General features: G+C 39.9%; 1 protein-coding gene across 3 annotated transcripts in view; it reads left to right on the forward strand.

The window, feature by feature from the left end:
* Positions 1-212: 212 nt before the first annotated feature.
* RBMS1 (RNA binding motif single stranded interacting protein 1) overlaps positions 213-21204 on the forward strand; it is a 241679-nt gene continuing 220687 nt past the window's right edge. For all 3 annotated transcript variants that reach the window (XM_039494102.1, XM_039494105.1, XM_039494104.1), the window contains exons 1-2: positions 213-291; positions 20919-20965. The gene's annotated coding sequence lies outside the window, so the exon portion shown is untranslated. The remainder of the gene's footprint in view (positions 292-20918; positions 20966-21204) is intronic.

Here is a 21204-nt window from a genome sequence, read left to right on the forward strand (position 1 = left end):
CTCCATTTACTTCAGAGTGGTTGCAGGGTTGTAAATTAGGGCATAAGGCCCTCAAGCTGTATTTAACTCAGCACAGCCCCTACAACACAAATAGTTGATAATAGGACTCTTCACATGAGTGTAAAAAGCTGCAATGTTGTACCCACTGTCAGGAATGAGCTACTTCAGCTGAGCCTGAGGACTAGCCAGCCCAGCCTCCAGGCACATTAATGAGCTCAGCTGGGTTGCAATATGCAGGCAATTATAGCAGGTTCATCACCATAATAAGCGAGTGCTTTATGAGGTCTATATGTAAGTATATTAATAGGATCTCTGCTTTTTTTTAATCTATTTTAATAGTGCGGGAAAGTGCACATTGCATTTTGTTCTGAAGATTCATGGGCATTCTGAGCTCTTGAAGTGAGTTTCGTAGTCATGAGACAGCTGCTGGCAAAACTCTGTTGCACACACTCATGAGTCTCACTCTTGTGGTTGGTAGATAGCTCCATTGCTCAAGTTGTTGTGGGAGGTTGCTGATGATTTCTCAAGTAGTATAGTTGAAGCCACTGGATGGCTTTGAAGAGTAGGACTGAGAACTTTGAAGATTAGACTCAAAACCTTAAAGCTGACACCAGAGAGACAGTTCAGTGAGCAGAACACTGGGGTAAATATGTCCTCTTTGAACTATGTTGCTAATGAGGCAAACATCTGTTTTCTGAATCAATTGAAGCTCTTTCAAGTTGGCATATACTTTCTTTCCTGGGTTTGAAGAGCTGCCCTATAGTTTCAGGAAAATAGTCCACTTCCAAAACTGGCTTTTTATGAGAGTATTCAATCAATAGTGTGGCATGCTTATTTAGTTCAATACACATACTGGTAGCACCAACCCCCAAAAGTATCTTCTCCCTTTTTAATTCAGTGGATCTAGAAAAAACACTTTGCAAGTAATCTGAAATTTGGAGCATCTCACGGCTTTTAATTTTGGCTGAGATTTTGTTTCCTATGTTTCTCTTCTGCACTGAGATCCAGAATATGTGTAATTACCAATACCACACACTCAGTCATTCCACTAAGCAGAAGGATGCAACAGTGCTGGGGGTTATTGTGAATCACAAATTGAATAAGTCAGAACTGCACCACATTGTTAAAAAAGGCGAATATAATTTGGGGATGTATTAACAGGAGTGTTGTATGTAAGACAGGGGAGGTAATTGTTCCACTCTACTTGGCACCCGATAAGCTGCAGCTGGAGTGCTTTGTCCATTTCTGGGTGCCCCACACTCAGAAAGATGTGGACAAATTGGAGAAAGTGCAGAGGAGAGGAAAAAAATAATAGTTATTTAGAAAAATCTGACCTATGAGGAAAGGTTACAAAAACTGGGTATGTTTCTTCTTGAGAAAAGACAACTGAGGGGGGACCTGAAAGTCTTCAGATATGTTTAATGCTGTTGTAAAGAGGATGGTGGTCAATTCTTTTCCCTGTCCACTGAAGGTAAAACAAAGTATTCTGCTTGATCTGCAGCAAGTGAGATTTTGGTTAGCTGTTAGGAAAAACTTTCTAACTAATAAAGATAGTTAAGTACTAGAATAGTCTTCCAAGGGAGGTTGTGGAATCCCCATCACTGGAGGTCTTTACAAAAAGGTTGGACAAACAACTGTCAGGGATGGTCTGGGTTTACTTGGTCCTGACTCAGAGCAGGGGCTTGGACTAGATATCTAGGTCTCTTCCAGCCCATTTCTATGATTAACTTCAAAGTTAAGGCTGGCTTACACTAGGAACTTACATCAGTATAGCTATGTCTCTTGGATGTGAAAAATCCACACTGCTGAGAGACACAGCTATACCGACCTAACCCCTGGTGTAGACATCACTAGGTCACTAGAAGACTTCTTCCATAGACCTAGCTACTGCCTCTCAGGGAGGTGGATTACTTACAATGACAGGAAAACCTCTCCCAATGGTGTAGGTAACATCTACACTGAAGTGTTCCAGCAGCACAGCTGCAGTACTGCACCTGTGATGCTGTAGCATTTCAAATGTAGAAAAGCCCTAAGTAATTCCATTCTCTCCAGCAGTCAACTAACATTAACCCTATCATACTACGTTATGGGTTTATTCTGTTTTTGAAAAAGGTGAGGGGGAGATTGAATACAATGATGCACCTAAACTTTGTTATAATAATGGCCATGATTATTCTTACACTGTACACTACAGTGTTTATGCAAATCTGTAAAAATGGAAATATTGTAGTAATTCTGTCTTCAAGACAATTGCTATAATAAAGTAGGATTTTTTTCATTGTTTTGAAGAAGCCCTGGCACTGCTGTAGACTTTGTTATGCATATCCTGTTTATAAGATAATCTCTTTTGGGGATGTCATAGAATTCTTTTGGGAAATGTTGGGTGGATGTAGATCCTTGTTTGCTAAATTAAATTATTAATTGACAATGGCTAAAGATTCTCTTGATGCAGGCACTTTGACACTTCTGTCATTTTCTAGTTCTAGCTTTGGGAAAGTGAGTGCACTCACTTATACAGATGTGTTGCTTTGGCCTATGCTAAATTCCAGTTTTGTGTTTTTGTTGTTTTGCATTGCTTTTAATTTACTTATATGAGACCAATGTTTTTGTGTGTGTGTGTCAGGCTCATTGTTCTTAATGCTATTGAGGCAGGATGGTCCAATGGGTAGGGTGCTAACCTAGCACATGGGAGGCTTTGGTCCTATTCCCTCCTTTACCACAGTTTCCTCTGTGACCTTGGGCATGTCACTTAGGCTATTAACTCCAATTGATTACATGGTGGATCTGGGCCTTAGTGTCTCTGGCCTGGCTTTTTAAATTCGGAGGGATAGCTCAGTGGTTTGAGCATTGGCCTGCTAAACCCAGGGTTAGTGAGTTCAATCCTTAAGGGGGGCAATTTGGAGATTTAGTTGGGGATTGGTCCTGCTATGAGGTGGGGGTTGGACTAGATGACCTCCTGGTCCCTTCCAACCCTGATATTCTATTCTACAATTCAACAAAACTGAATCTTATCAGGCATGGAAAAAAAACAAACTATGGAGTCTACTGTGTCATAATCTGTCCATGGTCATGTTTATTTAAAAATTCTCAGACCACCTCTAACTCAGACCAGTGGATCACATGTGATTGGTATCCTATCTCCTTTTGTCTTTTTATGAAAAAGACTATAAGCATCTGAGCTGGATCTTTGTCTAATTTGTTTATAAAGCACCAACAGTACTGTTGATGCTCAAATTATTAAGGGCACTGTAGCAATGCAGCACTGTTGGACTTTCCATTATAAACTGGAGTTCTCAGACAAGGAGGGAATTTTATTTGTAAAGTTCAGTCATATTTAATAAAAATATAATAGCGAAATACTCATATAAATGTCAGCAAGTTAGCACGCTTATGCTCCAACTCAAAAGCCTTTAAAGAAAAAATAAAGTATGCAGAGACAAATGTTCAGTCTAGTTGGGTTTGAATTTACAGCCAGGATTTTTATAGATGAAATACCATTTGAACAGAACAGTACAAAAAAGTTATTTTAAGGATTTTTCTATTTGAACTAAATAAAATATGTATGCAGGCAAGTTTCTGTGGAACAGAGGCAAGCATTCATTGAGGGCTGCTGCCTGTTTCCCTAAGCTCAGTAATACAGTAAGTAAAACTGCATGACTCACAGACCAAGATCTCTATTCATCAACATACTTAGTTACGTGGGTGTATCTTCACATTTATGGTGGCTCACCAAGGCCAACTGTCTGTATAATCCATACAGCAATCATCAGCAAGGAGTCAAGAAAACTGTATCCTTTACATAAATACCTGGTTAGAGATTTCACATTATCTTGTCAAATACAGCAGAGGGAATTCCCTTATTAATGCCGTAGAAGGTAACTGCATACTAGAAATTTCCATCAGTGCAAAAGAACTAGAAACAAATAGGATTTAAGGCATAGCATGAAAGAACAGACCAATCACAGTCATGTTCATTCACACACTGCTGTTCCCTAAAGACTAGTGCCTGTATATCCAATGATAGCTGTGCATGCCACTGAAGACTTTCTGGTGGTGGGTTAACATTCACCCCTCCCCACCCAAGTTCGTCATAGGCTTATAAGATTTAAATCTACTATTTCTAAAACCTAATTATGCTGGTTCAGGAAGTCACGTAGCATTACCAGTTGCTATCTAACATACTGTAGGACATTGATGAAGTACAGATGGGTTTATGGGACGATTCTGTAGTTCATCACAGTTCGGGTAGACTTCAAGAGAACCATAAGAATAAAGATATAAATAAAAAGCAAGATTTTGTTTGCTTATATACAGTACTTAGAAAAACAGAAATGAAAAAATGGACTCTGCCTGGTTGCTGTTGCCTGAATGCAAGTTGATGCTTAATCTAATAGAGAAATTGCTAATAACATTTCAACTTTGTGACAATGTTATCCCAATAGTGTGAAGCCTTCTTTACTAGCCAAGAAGTGGCATCTACATAAATTAGGCTTGGCCTTTTAAGGACTTATGCCCACCTGCCCAACTTTAATTATTTTATTTTTATTACAGTAGCAACTGGAGGCCACAACCATATTGGGGCTCCATTGCACCAGGCACTGTACAAACAATAAGCCAAGGGGTTTACAATCATAGTGTAAGACAAGACATAACAGGTGGGTGGAGCAAATGGAAGTGTGGGGGACAGGAAGGAGAACAGGGAAACTTTTCCACAGATAACTGTGCAAAATTTAGAGGTAAAGAAGAGGTTTGTTAATGGAGGGAAATAAACAGTGGGCTGTCACTTCTCATTAAGGCCTCAATCCTGTGAAGTGCTTTGAGTCTTCAACTCTCATTGAAGTCACTGGGGCAGTTAAGGGCAATAAGCACAGTGCAGGAGTGTTCAACACTTAACGTAGTTGTCCTAAACTGCTAGTGCGCATATTCAAAGTACTGCTGCAACAGATTGTCCAGTGAAAGCAAATTCTCAAGCCTGTCGGAGAGCAAGTCATATGAATAGCATGTTATGTCTTATGATCCATGTGTAAAAGTCTGTACTGTATCCATCATCCTGGTATCTGAATGCCATGTAACCATGGACAGTAGGGACCAAGTTCAAACTTGGAAGTGATTGTAGCTGCATTGCTTTCAGTAGAAATGTAACACCTTACATAAGCTTTGAATTTGATCCCAAGTTTCTAGCTAGTATTAATGTTTCAGATACATTTATTTCCTATTATCAGAACTTGGTAGGTGACATCTCTTGCCCAATAAAACCAAAAACATTTAGCTCAGCCTGCTGACCAGGTTCCTATGATATATCAATGAATGAATTCCAGATCATACTTAACTCAGCCCCCCATCAGCTCAGCTTCACAGTAGCACATGTAGTGATGTAGAGGTGGCCCAAGGTTTTGCAGGAATCTCTGCCAACTAAGATATTTGGAACCTTGTGAACTCATCCATCCATGGACACACCATCCAGGAGCAAGAAGTGGAGCATACTGCAGATTTTTCTTTCTCTTTTTTATTTCCTAACATCTTATTTTCTCTTTTTCTGTTTGGTTCACCTTTTCCCAGCCTTCATTGTCTGGGTTTTCTCTCAGACAAACATTTTAATTAAATTTTAAAAATTATTATTAAACACTCTCCTCTTTTCAACAAACTATTTCTCTTCCTCCCATCTGCTTTGCCTTCAGTTCTCCTTTCACTTGATTGCCTCCTCTTCCTCCACCAGTTTTGTCCATCTCCCTCAATTTTCTCCTACCCACCACTCCTACATCTCTCCTCCATTTCCCTTCTTTCTCCCTTTTCCCCTCCCCCACTCTTGTTTTAGCCTTTCATTTTTCCACTCTTTGTTTCTCTTTGCAGCATTTTTCTCTCTCCAGATCTCTTTGCCCAATATTTTCCCACATCCCATTCATACCCACTCTAACCTTTGTGTAGTATGGGCGGCTGTCACTCACTCTGCAGAGCACAGGAATAGAGGAGCTGGAAGATGGCTGTAGGGATGGAAACAGAAAGCTATTGTCACTTTTGACACCTTACTAAACATGTGGTCATGGTTAAGAGTAACTCCCGTAAAGGCACATGTTTAAAAAAAAGTAGGTGACGAATAGCTGAATTCCTGGAGGGTCTGCTCCTGAGCTGCTGCAAATTGGCGTAGCTCCATTTAAGTTAATGGATCCAGGTTAACATTGGCTTGGTATCTGGCCCTTGGTCTGTTTTGTTGAGATTTTGCTTACTGGCGGACCATAAACAGTGGTTTCACAGATGGGTGCTGCCTGTGTTGTGTCTGTCCAAAACATGGTGCCTTGCTTTGACTCACATTCTTCTCTTTTACACTGGTGAAAATTCAGAGCAACTCCAGAGAATACAGTAGCCTGTACTTCAGATTTATACTGGTGTAAGAGCAGAATCTGGCCCTTGGTGTGCAGATAGCACAAGCAAAGGGGCCTAATGTCCCTGCAATTAGTGACAACTTCCATTAACTCCAGTGTGACTTGAAGTCAGTTCAGAGGGTCCAGCATCACCAGTTTTCAGCACTAACATTAGCTCTCACTGCTAATGATCAGTGTCTTGATATTGTGCGCATATCAACTTTTAAATTAGTATACCTTCCTTTAACTACCTTCAGAGCCAAAAAAGAAACATTTTAAAGAGACACTGTCAAGATTTTTGACCCATTCAAATAATTAATTAAAACATTTTTGAGTTGCATGTTTAGCTGTGCTATTCTTTTGACAACCAATCCTTGCAACAGCAGGACAAAATCATAACTGTGACTTCTAGGGCACTCCAGAAATAAACCAAGCTGTGTGTGCATATTCTCTCTAGCACAAGCATGCACGCACAGCTTTGTTTACTATAGGGCATAAGTCATGTTGTTTTTTAAATTCTTTTGACAACTGATCATTGCAAGGTATTTAAACCAGAAAAAAAAAACATCTCTTCCTGTGTCCTAGGGTAAACAAAGTTCTGCATGCAGAAAAAACTATTGTTAAAGCAGCTCCATTTTGTAAGCAAAAACCTTGCAAGCATTCCCTTTAAAGTGGTTATTAAAAGGAGTGGTGAGAGAGCCACATATGTAATGCATTCAAGATCCATGTATTTGACCTCCAGGCTTGATTATTGAAACACATTTTGCCTAGCAATGAAGCCATGTACATTGAGAGAGCTCCATCAGGTACACTATGCAGCATCCTTTCTCTTTAGCAATACAGGTTGCAATGAACTAGGGCTCTCATGATTAAAAAAATTAATCGCGCTGTTAATAATAGAATACCATTTATTTAAATATTTTTGATGTTTTCTACATGTTCAAATATATTGATTTTAATTACAACACAATGCAAAGTGTACAGTGCTCACTTTATATCTATATTTGATTACAAATATTTGCACTGTAAAAAAACAGTATTTTTAAATTCACCTAATACAAGTCCTGTAGTGCAATCTCTTTATCATGAAAGTTGATCTTACAAATGTAGAATTATGTATAAAAAAAACTGTGTTCAAAAATGTAAAACTTTAGAGCCTACAAGTCCACACTCAGTCCTACTTCCTGTTCAGCCAATTGCTCAGACAAACAAGTTTGCTTACATTTGCAGACAATAATGCTGCCTGCTTCTTGTTCACTATGCCACCTGAAAGTGAGAACAGGCATTCTCACGGCACTGCTGTAGCTGGCATCACAAGATATTTACATGCCAAATGCTCTAAAGATCCATATGTCCCTTCATGCTTCAACCACCATTCCAGAGGGGACACATCCATGCTGATGACAGGTTCTGCTTGACAACAATCCAAAGCAGTGCGGACCAACACATGTTCATTTTCATCATTTAAGTCAGATGCCACCAGTAAATGGTTGATTTTCTTTTTTGGTGGTTCAGGTTCTGTAGTTTCTGCATTTGAGAGTTGCTCTTTTAAGACTTCTGACAGCATGCTCCTCACCCCGTTCCTCTCAGATTTTGGAAGGCACTTCAGATTCTTAAACCTTGGGTCAAGTTCTGTAACTATCTTTAGAAATTTCACATTGGTATCTTCTTTGCATTTTGTCAAATTTGCAGTGAAAGTGTTCTTAAAACAAACATGGTTATCTTAAAGTGTTTTTAAAATGGTCGTCATCTGAGACTGCTATAACATGAAATATATGGCAGAATGCAGGTAATACAGAGTAAAAACTCCCCCCAAGGAGTTCAGTCACAAATTTAATTAATGCATTTTTAATTAACATCATCCGCATGGAAGCACGTCCTCATCTCAGTTTCAGGTGAACAGCATTATCTCCTATAAACTTAAATAAACTTGTTTCTATTAGCGATTGGCTGAACAAGTAGTAGCGGACTTGTAGGCTCTAAAGTTTACATTGTTTTGTGTTTTTGAGTGTTGTTATGTAACTAACTGCATTTGTAAGTTGCACTATGATAAAGAGATTGCACTACAGTACTTGTATGAGGTGAATTGAAAAATACTTCTTTTACAGTGCAAATATAAAGTGAGCACTGTACACTTTGTATTCTGTGCTGTAATTGAAATCAATATATTTGAAAATGTAGAAAAACATCCAAAAATATTTAATAAATTGCATTGTTAAACAATAGAATAACAATTGAAATTAATCGTGATTAATTTTTTTAATCACGATTATTTTGTGTTAATCCTGCGAGTTAACTGCAATTAATTGACAGCCCTACAATGAACACATCACCGGAGTACTCTGCTCCTGTCTGTACTGACTTCCATTTGCTACAGAGTTCAGATGAAGATTGCTGTCCTGATAGTCAAAGCCCTATCTATCTCCTCTCCTTCAGTGACCACAGCCTTCCACAACAACTGTGGTCCACTAGAATCGCACAATTTTTGACTAATGGGGGACTTTTTTTAAATTTAGCTTTTTCCTCAGTACATTTTCCACACACCGAAACATAGCATGCAGGCTAACCTACACTAACAAACAGCTATAAAGTAACCAAGCTATTTCTTTTTCTGGCTGGGCAGGAAGAAAGAGAGGTAATTGTTTCTATTATTGAATACTGGATAGCTATTTAGATACTATTGCTATAGGGGCCATAAGTACTTAGCTAGAGAGAGTGCGAGTGTATGTGTCTCTGGGAAAAAGTGGTTTAGATATCAAAATGAAGCCAGTTGCCCTTTGTTTTTCATCTTAAGGGCAAAAAACTCTCAAAACTGCTTGGCAGGTCTCGATTCTGCTACCCTGTCCTCCCAACATGCACTTTAGCAGATGCTAAACAAGTGCAAAAAGGACAAATTATTAATAAAACTTATCTGTATATCAAAAATGCACACAATCCTGCAGCCAGTGAAGTTAATGCACAGGAGGGTTTGGGGGCGAAGGAAGTTGTTTTCAGCCCTGACTGCTGTTGAAGAAGGCTTTGAACCTGTAAACTCACATCTCGCCGGCAGAGTTCCAAACATATCAGAAGAGCTGAGTAGCAGAGTTGAGATGAACAAAGTAACTCAGAGTACATCTATACTGCAGCTGGGAGCACAAGTAGACAGACATGCACTAGTTCTACTCGAGCTAGCATGCTAAAATAGAAGTGTGGACATTGGTGGCATGGGTTGCAGCACGGGCAAGCTGCCTGAGGACAAGCCCTCCCAACCCCCTGGGTCTGTATGTGTTGGCTAGCCAATGCTGCAATGTCCACACTACTCTTTTTAGCATACTACCCAGGCTGGGAGGCATGCTCCAAGCTGCAGAGTGGACCCATAGAGGAGAATTTTGCTATTAAAGTTGCATGAGTTTACTGTAAGCAACATCTGTGTGTCAGTCTTATGTAAAGTAGTGCTGCTTTATTGGTTTTAGTATACTTAAATATTAGTGTTGCAGACTGTCAATTTAGTGTAAGCAGAAATGTTTCATTTTTCATAAACTACTAATATGCTCTGTTAGCTACTGTATATTAAAGTGTGAGAGACACGTCATCTTAAGGATCAAGGCCAAAAACACAATTATTTTTTGTCTCCCACTATCCAGCTTTCACAGGCAATTATTGCTCATGCATATTTTAAAACAAGAATTTGGAGCTATTGCACTGCCCCATAATATAGTCCAAGAATACTTATGGCAGTACATAAGGTTGTAGAGTATTACAATACAAACTGTTCTTTTAAATTTTAATCACTTATTTAAATTTCCATTTTCTGTACAATGACTAGATTATAGTAGTATAATTTAAATCTGTATGTTTTGTCTATTTCAAATTAGCAGAAATGCAAAATATTTTCACCGATCTCTCACTTGGTGAGTTAGCACTTCAACAGAATGTAAAAGTAATAATAATAAAAAATAAACACAGAAATATGCAAATAGACTAATGATCCATCTAGTGCCCAACAGTGCTAATATGTGCCAAGGGCTTGCCAGAGTTTAGCCCTGGCACCTCTAGGCTTAGCAGTTCATAGCCCCGCACCTCTGGGCTTGACACGTCAGTTATGAAAGTAAAAAAATTGCTTGAGCTCCACCACCTAATTGCTTGAGTCCTGCTTCATGTTTTATTACAAATTAAGGACTGCTGCCCAAACATGTTTGCACAAACAATATTGTATGCAAATGAATAAAAATGTATACAAGTGTAGATGCAGCCACTCGCACATACACCTGTGCATATGAAAATGCTACTCCGTTTTTTTAAATTTGACCCTGAGTTTCAGCTACTTCAGGAGAAATTTGCAGTAATATATATCTGCTCATGTGTGTTCTGTAGAAGTTTTCCTATGGAGCATTTCAGGGCTGTTATGCCCATAACTTTCCTATGAGAGTGATTGTTCTAATAACACTGAAATTAACTTCCCTGTCAGCCTAAGCAAAGAACTTCAGCAGCAAAATCCCCTTTATTCCCTTTTAACTCCAGACTCTGGAGAAATCTTCCCATGCATGAGCAACAGCTTAAAAATGTAAGAAGCAGAACATTTGGAAATTGGCTGTCTCCAAGATGGCGCAGCAATTTGCCATCTCTGGCTTTCAGGCAGACATCTCAAAGCATCTACCTAATAAATATCAAATTGTTACTTTGTTTTTAAACCTAGAACTTTTTATTCCTTTCACACTAACTATTGAATCAATATTTGAGAGAGCTGCTGTCCTAGTAGAATTTTTTTGGCACAGATAAGATTCCACAGAACAGAGTTTCTACATCCCCATTATGCTGATATTTTCGTGAAACATCTGATTAATTTCACAATAAGATGATAAATTTGGATTTTAAAAAACTGTATTTGGCATATAGTTACACATTATGATTTATTCAATTTCCCTAAGAAAACAAGCCTTTGGAATCTTGGCATGATTGTAGCACTGTGTGAGTGTAATAGCAGGATTGGCAATTCTGTTTTATGACAACACACAATCAGAAATTCCTTGCGTCTCATTTTTCCAATATGCTTCAGAAACAAGAGTTCTTATGTGAAGTCCACATTATGGTAAACTAAAAAAAAATTCTGTCCAAGGCTCATGCTTGGGAGTGATCTAAATTAAAGCATAGTTTACAGTCTCTTGTGAATAACTAAATAACTTGGTTCAATGTCAGGTCACTGTGAAACAGACTGTAACAGGAATACATAAAAGCTCTGAAGGGAGCAAAGAAACTTTATTCTGGAATGGTGAACAGCACTGCCAGAGTAACATAAACCTTGGTTGTTTTCACAAGGAAATGAGTCACTTGCTTCTGTTGGCCAAAACTTTGTTTTCTTTTAATTTCATATTTTAGCTGTCTAATATATTCTGAAAAAAACCAAGTTTTCCAGTCTTTGGACTAAAATAACTTTTTAATTAAAGCTGAGCTGAAGGGTTGTGTAGTAATTACACAGTACCAAATAAAACTAATAGTAAATAAGACATCGTATATTGCATGAAGGAAAGTAGAACAAATGAACCCTAATTCCTGTTTAGTACAATCCTATGAGGTTTTTTATAAAGTTACAAAGAAAAAATGAGGCTTTGTAGCATCTGTTTCTTCTCATTTATTTAAAAAAAAAGTCATGGTTTTGTGCCCTCCTCCTTTAAAATGACTTGTAAGTTCTCTGATTTCAGTTTTTGTGTTCCCTGGTGTGAGCTGAAGGATAGAGGGCCCAATTCAATCCTGCTGCAGTCAATGGACAGATGCCATTAACTTCAAAGCATGTTGGATTGGGCCCTTGTGTATTAAAGTAACTTGTATTTTTCCTCTTTGGACCAGACTCTCAGACCCACTAAGCTCACTTTCCGCTGCTTAGATAATGCAAAGGGAGCAAAGACAATTCAGAAGGGAATCCTGCCTCTCCAGTGTGGATGTGTCCCCAGCTGGAGTAGAGCCCTATTTCTCCCCTTATTTCCTATTCCCTCCCATATCTCTTGGCAATGATGGTGAGGGGCTGGCAGGACATGTGGCCAGAGTGCAAAGGACTTGAGCAGTTGGGGTACATAGCCAGCTGGTGCAGTTTAGGCTGCTCTAAACTATCCAGGGCTGGGCAGAGAGTCCCTAATAGCCCCCTGCACCTTCTGTGGTTTTTTGTTTTTTTTTAAATGGTGTGACACTAAGCACCCTGTATTCTCACCCTACACACTATTGTAGTAATCTTTGTACAAAATATGCCTTGTGAGGTATCATTTGAAAACTAATGACTCCCGGATCATTAATATTCTTGTGTGATGTATGTACTTGGTATGTATTAAGAGTTCTGGATATATGCTAGAATTATGACTAAAGTGTGTTCAAGCCAGGCATGCAATGGGAGTTGGTAAATATGTCTGCCTTAGACAAAGGAACGTGTATTTGATTCTCTCTGACCAGCCCAGTCTTCAGGCAAAGACAATGAAGGTCCATTTTTAGGTAAACAAAGCTATTAACAGGGGCGGCTCTAGCAATTTCACCGCCCCAAGCATGGCGGCATGCCGCGGGGGGCGCTCTGCTGGTCGCCGGTCCCGCGGCTCCAGTGGACCTCTCGCAGGCGTGCCTGCGGAGGGTCCGCTGGTCCCGCGGCTCCGGTGGACCTCCCGCAGGCACGCCTGCGGATGCTCCACCAAAGCCGCGGGACCAGCGGACCCTCTGCAGGCACGCCTACGAGAGGTCCACCGGAGCTGCCTGCCGCCCTCCCGGCGACCGGCAGAGCGCCCCCCGCGGCATGCCGCCCCAAGCACGTGCTATGCTACCAAGTGGGGAAGAGAGCATGGAGTTTCCATCCCCACCAGACTCCATGTCACCTCCCTCACAGCTTGAATAAACTTTATGTTGAGGGGTAACCCTCAGAAGAATCCATTTCAAAGGCTTACTGGCCTACAAAGTCTGGGAGGGGGGCTCAAGTGACAAGCAATTGAATCGACTATATCCATTATTACAAGAGTGTATGGAGTGATGTCCTTTCTGAAAGCTAATGACACAGTGGTGGTTAATAACCTTATAAAATGTATGTATTCTACATGAGGAAATATGGGTTATTAATGCATTTATGCTTCCAGTCTGTGACCAAAGGAAAAAACCGGCTTTCCCCCAGACAGGAGAGAAGGCAGCTATCTACTTGTTTGCAATGAAATTAAGCACAGTGACCAAAAACAATGGAAGCTCTATTTACATAGAACTCAGTTACCCAGAAATTCATAGAACTTTAGAAGATATCAGCAAGCAGGGGCAGCTCCAGGCACCAGCACGCCAAGTGCGTGCCTGGGGCAGCAAGCCTCAGGGGGGCGCTCTGCCAGTCGCTGCGAGGGCGGCAGGCAGGTTCGGCGACACACCTGCGGAGGGTCCACTGGTCCCGCGGCTTCGGTGGACCTCCCGCAGGCTGCCGCCGAATCCGCGGGACCAGGGACCTCCCGCAGGCAAGACACCAAAGGCAGCCTGCCTGCCGTGCTTGGGGCGGCAAAATACCTAGAGCCGCCCCTGTCAGCGAGGATGGAAGCCATCTTTGGCATCCGTCAGTAGACAGACACATGAGAACAGAGTTCTTACAAGCTAAGAATTATGGTCCTTCAGCCAAGTGAAGGGCTGAAGTGTCTGGGAACTGAATAAGGTGGGATAAGCATCCTGCACAAAGCCTGTACCTTGCTTAAGTTTTAGACTTTTAGATTTGATTTTATTTGCTAGTAACCCTTTCTAAATTTATTCCTTTTACTTTATACAACTTAACCTATGTCCTATTTTTAATACATTTTATTTTTACTATAAACCAACTCAATGCTGTGTTTAAATGAAAGTGTGTATTTACTTAAGTTAATAAACTGTGATGTGCTTTTTGTGCCTTCAGAGGAACTAATGAACCTTATTTCTCTGAACTTGCCAGGAGAGGGCTGGACATTACAGAGCACATGGTTTTGGATAAATTCAGGACTGGGAGTGTGTTGGGGTCACCTTGCTGGTGACCAAGGCTGGTGAAAACCAGAGTGGGGTTGTGGTGATGTAGACAAGCTGTTGGAGACAGAGCTGCTGAACTAGGGCTTTCTAGCAAACTGACACTGCAGGGTGTGACCTGCATGCTTGTAGGCTGGTTCTGAGCATCCTAGGCTGGGAACTGCAGCAGCACAGCACTGTAAGAAACCCAGGATTGCAGGGCAAATGGTGTCACAACCCCACATTGGTCTGAATTGCATCCCAGAAATCACAGGTTGCAGCAGAGAATATGGCCAGTTGTATTTAGCTGAGGACTAAGCTACTAGAATGTCTGTGTGGTACATCATCACCAGAAACAAAAGATTTGGGGGGTTTAGTGACGTTAGAGTAGGTTCATGTCTATCAAGATATCATTGATATGATTTATTTTTATAATTTTGTATTTGTGTATGTGTGTGTGTATATTAGGGTTGTCAACATTTATCACAATTAAAAACATTTATTGCAATTAATCACACTGTTAAAGCACTGTAAAAAACAAAAGAAATAGTATTTTTCAATTCACCTAATACAAGTACTGTAGTGCAATCTCTTTACTGTGAAAGTTGAACTTACAAATGTAGAATTATGTACAAAAATAACTGTTTTCAAAAACAAAACAATGTAAAACCGTAGAGCCTACAAGTCCACTCAGTCCTACTTGTTCAGCCAATCGCTCAGACAAATGAGTGTGTTCAAATTTGTGGGAGATAATGCTACCCACTTCTTGTTTACAGTGTCACCTGAAAGTCAAAAGAGGTGTCCATGTGGCACTGTTGTAGCTGGCATCGCAAGATATTTACATGCCAGGTGTGCTAAAGATTCATATGTCCCTTCATGCTTCAACTCCCATTCCAGAGGATGTGTCCATGCTGATGGCGGGTTCTGTTTGATTATCCAAAGCAGTACCAATGCATTTTCATCTTCAGCATTTGAGTCAGATGCCACCAGCAGACAGTTGGTTTTCTTTTTTGATGGTTCAGGTTCTGTAGTTTCTGCATCAGTGTTGCTCTTTAAGACTTCTGAAACCATGCTCCCCACTTCCCCCCTCAGATTTTGGAAGGCACTTCAGATTCTTAAACCTTGGGTCAAGTGCTGTATCTTTGGAAATTTCACATTAGTAACTTATTTGTGTTTTGTCAAATCTGCAGTGAAAGTGTTCTTAAAACAAACAGCATAGGTGCCTACTTCTCCTGGAGCCAGTAGGTGCTCGTGCCTTCATGCCCCCGCCCTGACTACACCCCTGCCATGCCCCTTCTGCCTGTGCCCCACCCCCATTCCGATCCCTTCACCAAAGTCCCTGCCCCAACTTCACTTCCTCCCTGCCCCATTGGACTTCTTCCCCATATCCCCGCCTCTTCCCCACCTCCTTCCCTGAGTGCACTGCATTCTGCTCCTCCCCCCTCCCTCCCACAGCTTGTTACACTGCGAAACAGCTCTTTCATGGTGGCAAGCCTGGGAATCAGGGACATGGCATGCTCACGGAAGGAGGCGGAGGTGAGTTGGCGAGAGGGGGGCAGAGGGGAGTAGGGAGCTTGGCTTCTGGTGGTTGCAGAGCACCCAGCAATTTTTCCCCTGTGAGTGCTCTGGGGCTGGAGCACCCATGGAGTCAGCGTCTATGACGAACAGCATGTGCTGGGTCATCATCCAAGACTGCTATAACATGAAATATATGGCAGAATGTGGTAAAACAGAGCAGTAGACATACAATTCTCCCTCAAGGAGTTCAGTCACAAATGTAATTAATGCATTCTTTTTTTAAACAAGCGTCATCAGCATGGAAGCATGTCCTCTGGAATGGTGGCCAAAGCATGAAGGGGCCTACGAATATTTAGCATATCTGGCACATAAATACCTTGCAATGCTGGCTACAAAAGTGCCATCTGAACACCCATTCTCACTTTCATGTGATGTAAATAAGAAGTGGGCAGCATTATCTCCCGTAAATGTAAACAAACTTGTTTGTCTTAACGATTGGCTGAACAAGAAGTAGGACTGAGGGGACTTGTAGGCTCTAAAGTTTTGTTTCTGAGTGCAGTTATGTCAACAATTCTACATTGGTAAGTTGCATTTTCATGATAAAGAGAATGCACTATGGTACTTGTAAGAGGTAAATTGAAATACTATTTCTTTTACCATTTTTACAATGCAAACATTTGTAATAAAAAAAGTGAGCACTGTACACTTTGTATTCTGTGTTTTAATTGAAATCAATATATTTGAAAATGTAGAAAAAATCTACAAATATGTAATAAATTTCAATTGGTATTCTATTTAACAGCGTGATTAAAGCTGTGATTAATTGTGATGCAATTAAAAAATTCAATCAATCTTTTTGAGTTAATCACGAGTTAACTGACCGACAGCCCTAATTATATGTATACCTAACTCTGTGTGTGTACATGTCTGTATACACAAATATATATGTACACACACATACAGAGAGAGAGAGAGAGAAAAGTATTTGGCACAGTATGAGAGTCAAATCTTACAAAGTCTGTTCCTCTGAGTAAAGTTTCCTCACAAGAGCAAGGCTCTGTGATCATGCTTTAATAATGTAAAACATTATACAGGCATTTATATATTTACTAATAACAACACTTGCCTGTCTAGTGTACCTTTCATCTAAGACTCTCAAAATGTTTTATGATAATTAAAGCTCTCAACACCCTTGTGGAGTGCAAGAGAACCCAGGAGTTCTGGCTCCACAAGGTACCTTGCACGAACCATTAGAACATGGGTAAGCAGTTAATGCTTTCAGAATCTGATTGCACTCCATTTTCTGAGCGTACTAATGTGATATTCATTTTTGTATGTAAGCATGATTTTAAAGTAAACTACTTCAGAAATAAGTCTAATTCATTTTTAAATGTACTGTACAACTGAGTTTTTAGGGATTGGGTTTAAGAGAGCATGCAGAAAATATCTTCTTGAAAAACAGTCTTAAGAGTACGTTAAACATCTCCCATTCTTTTTTACATTCTCAGTAAGTGATTTATCAATAAAGGGCAATGTTAGCATGGAAATTAAAGAAACACTCCTTGTTCACAAGCATTGTAGTTTGGTAGTTACTAATGAAATGGTATTCACAAATGTACAAGGCTGTTCAAGAGTAACATTAACAAGTCATGTGATTTTTATGTGATTGTTCATTTCATTATACTTCCCATTCCATTACACTAACCTATAGTATCTCTCATCTATTTAACTAGATATTTATCTCTATTATGCACCGTGGTATCGTAATGCCTTATAGAACCATATGGGTGCATCATGAAGTCTTAAAGGAATTGATCCTTTCGGTTCTCCTCTTGGAGGAGAAGGAGGGAAGGGTGTATAGCAAATATTATTGCTTGTTTGTGCATTCTTATAAATGTTGTTGTGAGAGAGCTATGAGATAAGCCTTGCATATTTTACCCTGAAGAAGAGAACTGTCTCCTAATCTTACCAGTCTCAACTATGTAGTCAAATTAACTCCATTGTTTCTGGGGAGCATGGCCATTGTGGGAATATGATGGTCATACAGAGAAAGAAAGAAGGTCTCTGAGATAGCCAGAGCCCAGGCCATTAAAGGTCCATTCCCGAAGATGCTGAGCATCCCAATCTCAGGCAGACCCTGTGGGCTTTGGAGATCAGAATTAGAACCTTGGATTCAATGGAGAACCAGTGCAGTACATGGAACACTGAGCAGATTCATTCATATTGTTTGTTAGTAGATGGGCTGCCAGATTTTTTGTTTTGCAAACACTTTCAGACCCCATTCCCTATATTTGTAGTTAGTAGCAAATGATGTTTGAAATTTGATGTTTCACTGACAAATCCAAAAAGAGGTGGTAGCAGTAGGGATGTAATAAGTCTCCAATGAAGCTTTCTGGCTTCAGTTTGCTATTGTCCCACCCACTATCTGCCATGCTAAATATATATTTCTGCAAGTGATGACTCATGACAAGAGAAATCTGCAGTTTTGGCTGTACTTGTGCAGGCTTTCCCTCCAACCTCTGCTAATTTGTGAGGAGGAAAGAGGACCAGATCTGAGGAATTTCTTCAAGGATGTTTGTTTATAATCTATTATGCAGATTTCTAATCTTATTTTAACACTAAGTGTCATTCTAAGACAGAAGGAGGGTCATTCAAATATATTTATTGCACCGTTTGCATTATTGCACTTTCAGTTTGGTTTGCACTAATCTTTTATTTAAAGATTTGTCTTTTGTTAGTAAGCAAGGAGATTGTGTTGGTAAATGTAGTTTCAAATAAAAAGATATTGTTTATGTATCAGTTCAATAAAAATTTTGGCTTTTTTACTGTTTCATAAAAACCCTTTAAAATCAATTTTGGTTCATTATGACTCATCATTGCATGTAACTCAAAATCCTTTAAATAAAGCTAAAATAATCCACATTGCTTTACAGAAGTATATAGGCAGTGTCCCATTTCCACCACCCATACACAATACAGAGCTGCTCATGGTCTACCCTAACCCTTTCTTCCCCCTCTTCCCCCCCCCCCACAGATTAGCAGTTGGCTGTGTAGCTACACAAGTAGAAGCTTGAAACTCAAAATATGAACAATAGGCATCCCTCAAAATATACTCCTGCTATTAGCATTCTCTATGGAACACCTTGCTGGCTGCTTGAACCGCCCAGCAAGTTGCTGTATCTCAGCCTCCCACCCATCATTAAGGTTTTCCTCCTTGTCTCTCAAATATTGTGCAGAACACAGCTATAATGGTCAGGACATTTTTTTTCCTGCTGCTTCCAAATGATTCTATAAGTAGGTCAATCTACATTTGAAATGGCACACTCAATCACTATTCTGCAGCTTCTCGGCCGCTAGTCAAAATGTTCCTTCCTTTTGTCCAAGTGGTCTGTGAATGGTTTCATTTGCCAGGGCGGCAGAAGATAAGCCAGGTATCCCAGAATAACTAGACCATCCTCCACACAGTGGTTCTGGGGACACACAAACCTTTCTCCATTAATCTAAATGTAGCTGAGTTCCGAAAGTGTGTTTGTGTTCTTTGGTTACCTGGAACTTGCTTGTAAAACTTCAAGCTCAGACTTGGTTTTGCAAGCTGATCCCTGAAAAGTGTTGGCACTTGTGAAATTTTACACAGAATACAATTCTGAGGACTGAATCACTATTACAACTAAACTGACAAACAAAGGTACCAGATATCTAGGAAATATTTTATCCATTTCTATCAGCCCTATTAGGTTACCAAACTTCGTGTTATTTTAAAATGATTAGATTAGGCCTTGTCTGCATTTGGGATTTGCCCAGATTGCAATCAGCAGTGTATCTGCATCAATTCAGAACTCTAGTGCACACAGGCAAAGCCATGATTTGCATTCATTCAATTTACCCTTGCCTGAAACCAGACTAACCGGCCCAGGTGCAAATCATGACTTCATTTGTCCACAGTAGGCATTTGCACCAATGCAGCACAGCGGGCTAGAATCAGGGCATGTCCCCAGTGTAGGCAAGGTCTCAGATTCTGGAGAATTCAAACAACACCCTCCCCCGAGAGTGTCAATCCCCAGAGTAGGGGTTTTCTGCTTTCAGATTTATGCTTTTCCAGCACATGAGTAACCAATGGCATATGCTGTTTCCAGAAGTGACAAGAAGCGGACCCGCTGCCAGAAGCAGTAAGAAAAAGCTTTATTAGAATTTTCATTTTGATTTTATATTTGATAATATTTGACACCAGAGGCATCTACCCCCTATTTTGGTCTTTTGAACGAAAATGTATTATAGGTTTCAGAGTAAGGAAATAGATTTTCCAGTTTGCCTAAATTGGGGGGAAAAAAACTGGTTCTGGGTATGTGAAATGGTAATTACAAAAATGTTATGAAGATCCACATTGCATTCCATGTAATCAGTTCTCTGCCTATGTGTCACTCAAGTGTATAGCAAACCAATTACTGTAAATCATCCTACATGTCGGTATGTGTCTGCAGAATATTTTTTTATGTTGATTGGTCTTTTATGAGAATGAATGATAACTTTGAAGAAATCAAAGTTGTATTAAATTAGCTTGACTTTCCTTTCTGGTTTGAGTCATGGGGATTTATTTTAGTGTCTACAACTGTGTAGTTTGGCACACATCGTATTTGTATGTACGGAGTCTGCAGTTTGATGGTCAAATGGCAATGCCTGTAAATAATCACATCATTTTTTTTTAAATGAGAACTAAATCTAAGTCTGTCACATGTAACTAAGAATCAGCTATTGACTAGTATTTTAATATTAAACCAATGTAAAATATTTGATTTAAATTTCCATCCAATGTAAGCTTTATTGGCTAAATCTCTGAGCTGGTGTGAGTTCAACTCTTAACACAGGTCTGAATTTGGTCCATTTGGGGCATTATACTTCATTTACACACAGTGCTTTTTACTACCATGCCACTTGACAAACAATCCTCTCAAAACCTTTAAGAGAGAGGAAATGTTAATATCTACAAATGGAGGGATTAGGCATGGAGGATGAAAGGCTGCAGAGGCAATGGCAGAATTTGGATCACAATGGAATTAAATTAGCTTCTGGCTTCTCTTTCTGTGCTCATAACTCTAGATCATACTCAGAGGCTGCAGGAGGACTCACCAAAAGCTAGAGGAAAGGTAAGAAATCTTTACATGCTTGTATCAAGTTGTCTTTCATACCCAGTCTACGTCTGTGTAGCAATAACATTCTAAGCAAAGCCATCAAAAGTATTCTTTTAACTGTATATTGTAAATTCATTTTTTCAACTGTTTTTACAAAAACAAGGTCTCGTATAATGTCTTAAAATGGACCGAAATGGCCAAATTTGGATCCATAGCCAAACCTCCTATAGTGAGGGGTATTCAGATCCAGGGTT

This window comes from Mauremys reevesii, linkage group 11 (assembly GCF_016161935.1).
Source record: "Mauremys reevesii isolate NIE-2019 linkage group 11, ASM1616193v1, whole genome shotgun sequence".
In the NCBI taxonomy this organism is placed as follows: domain Eukaryota; kingdom Metazoa; phylum Chordata; order Testudines; family Geoemydidae; genus Mauremys; species Mauremys reevesii.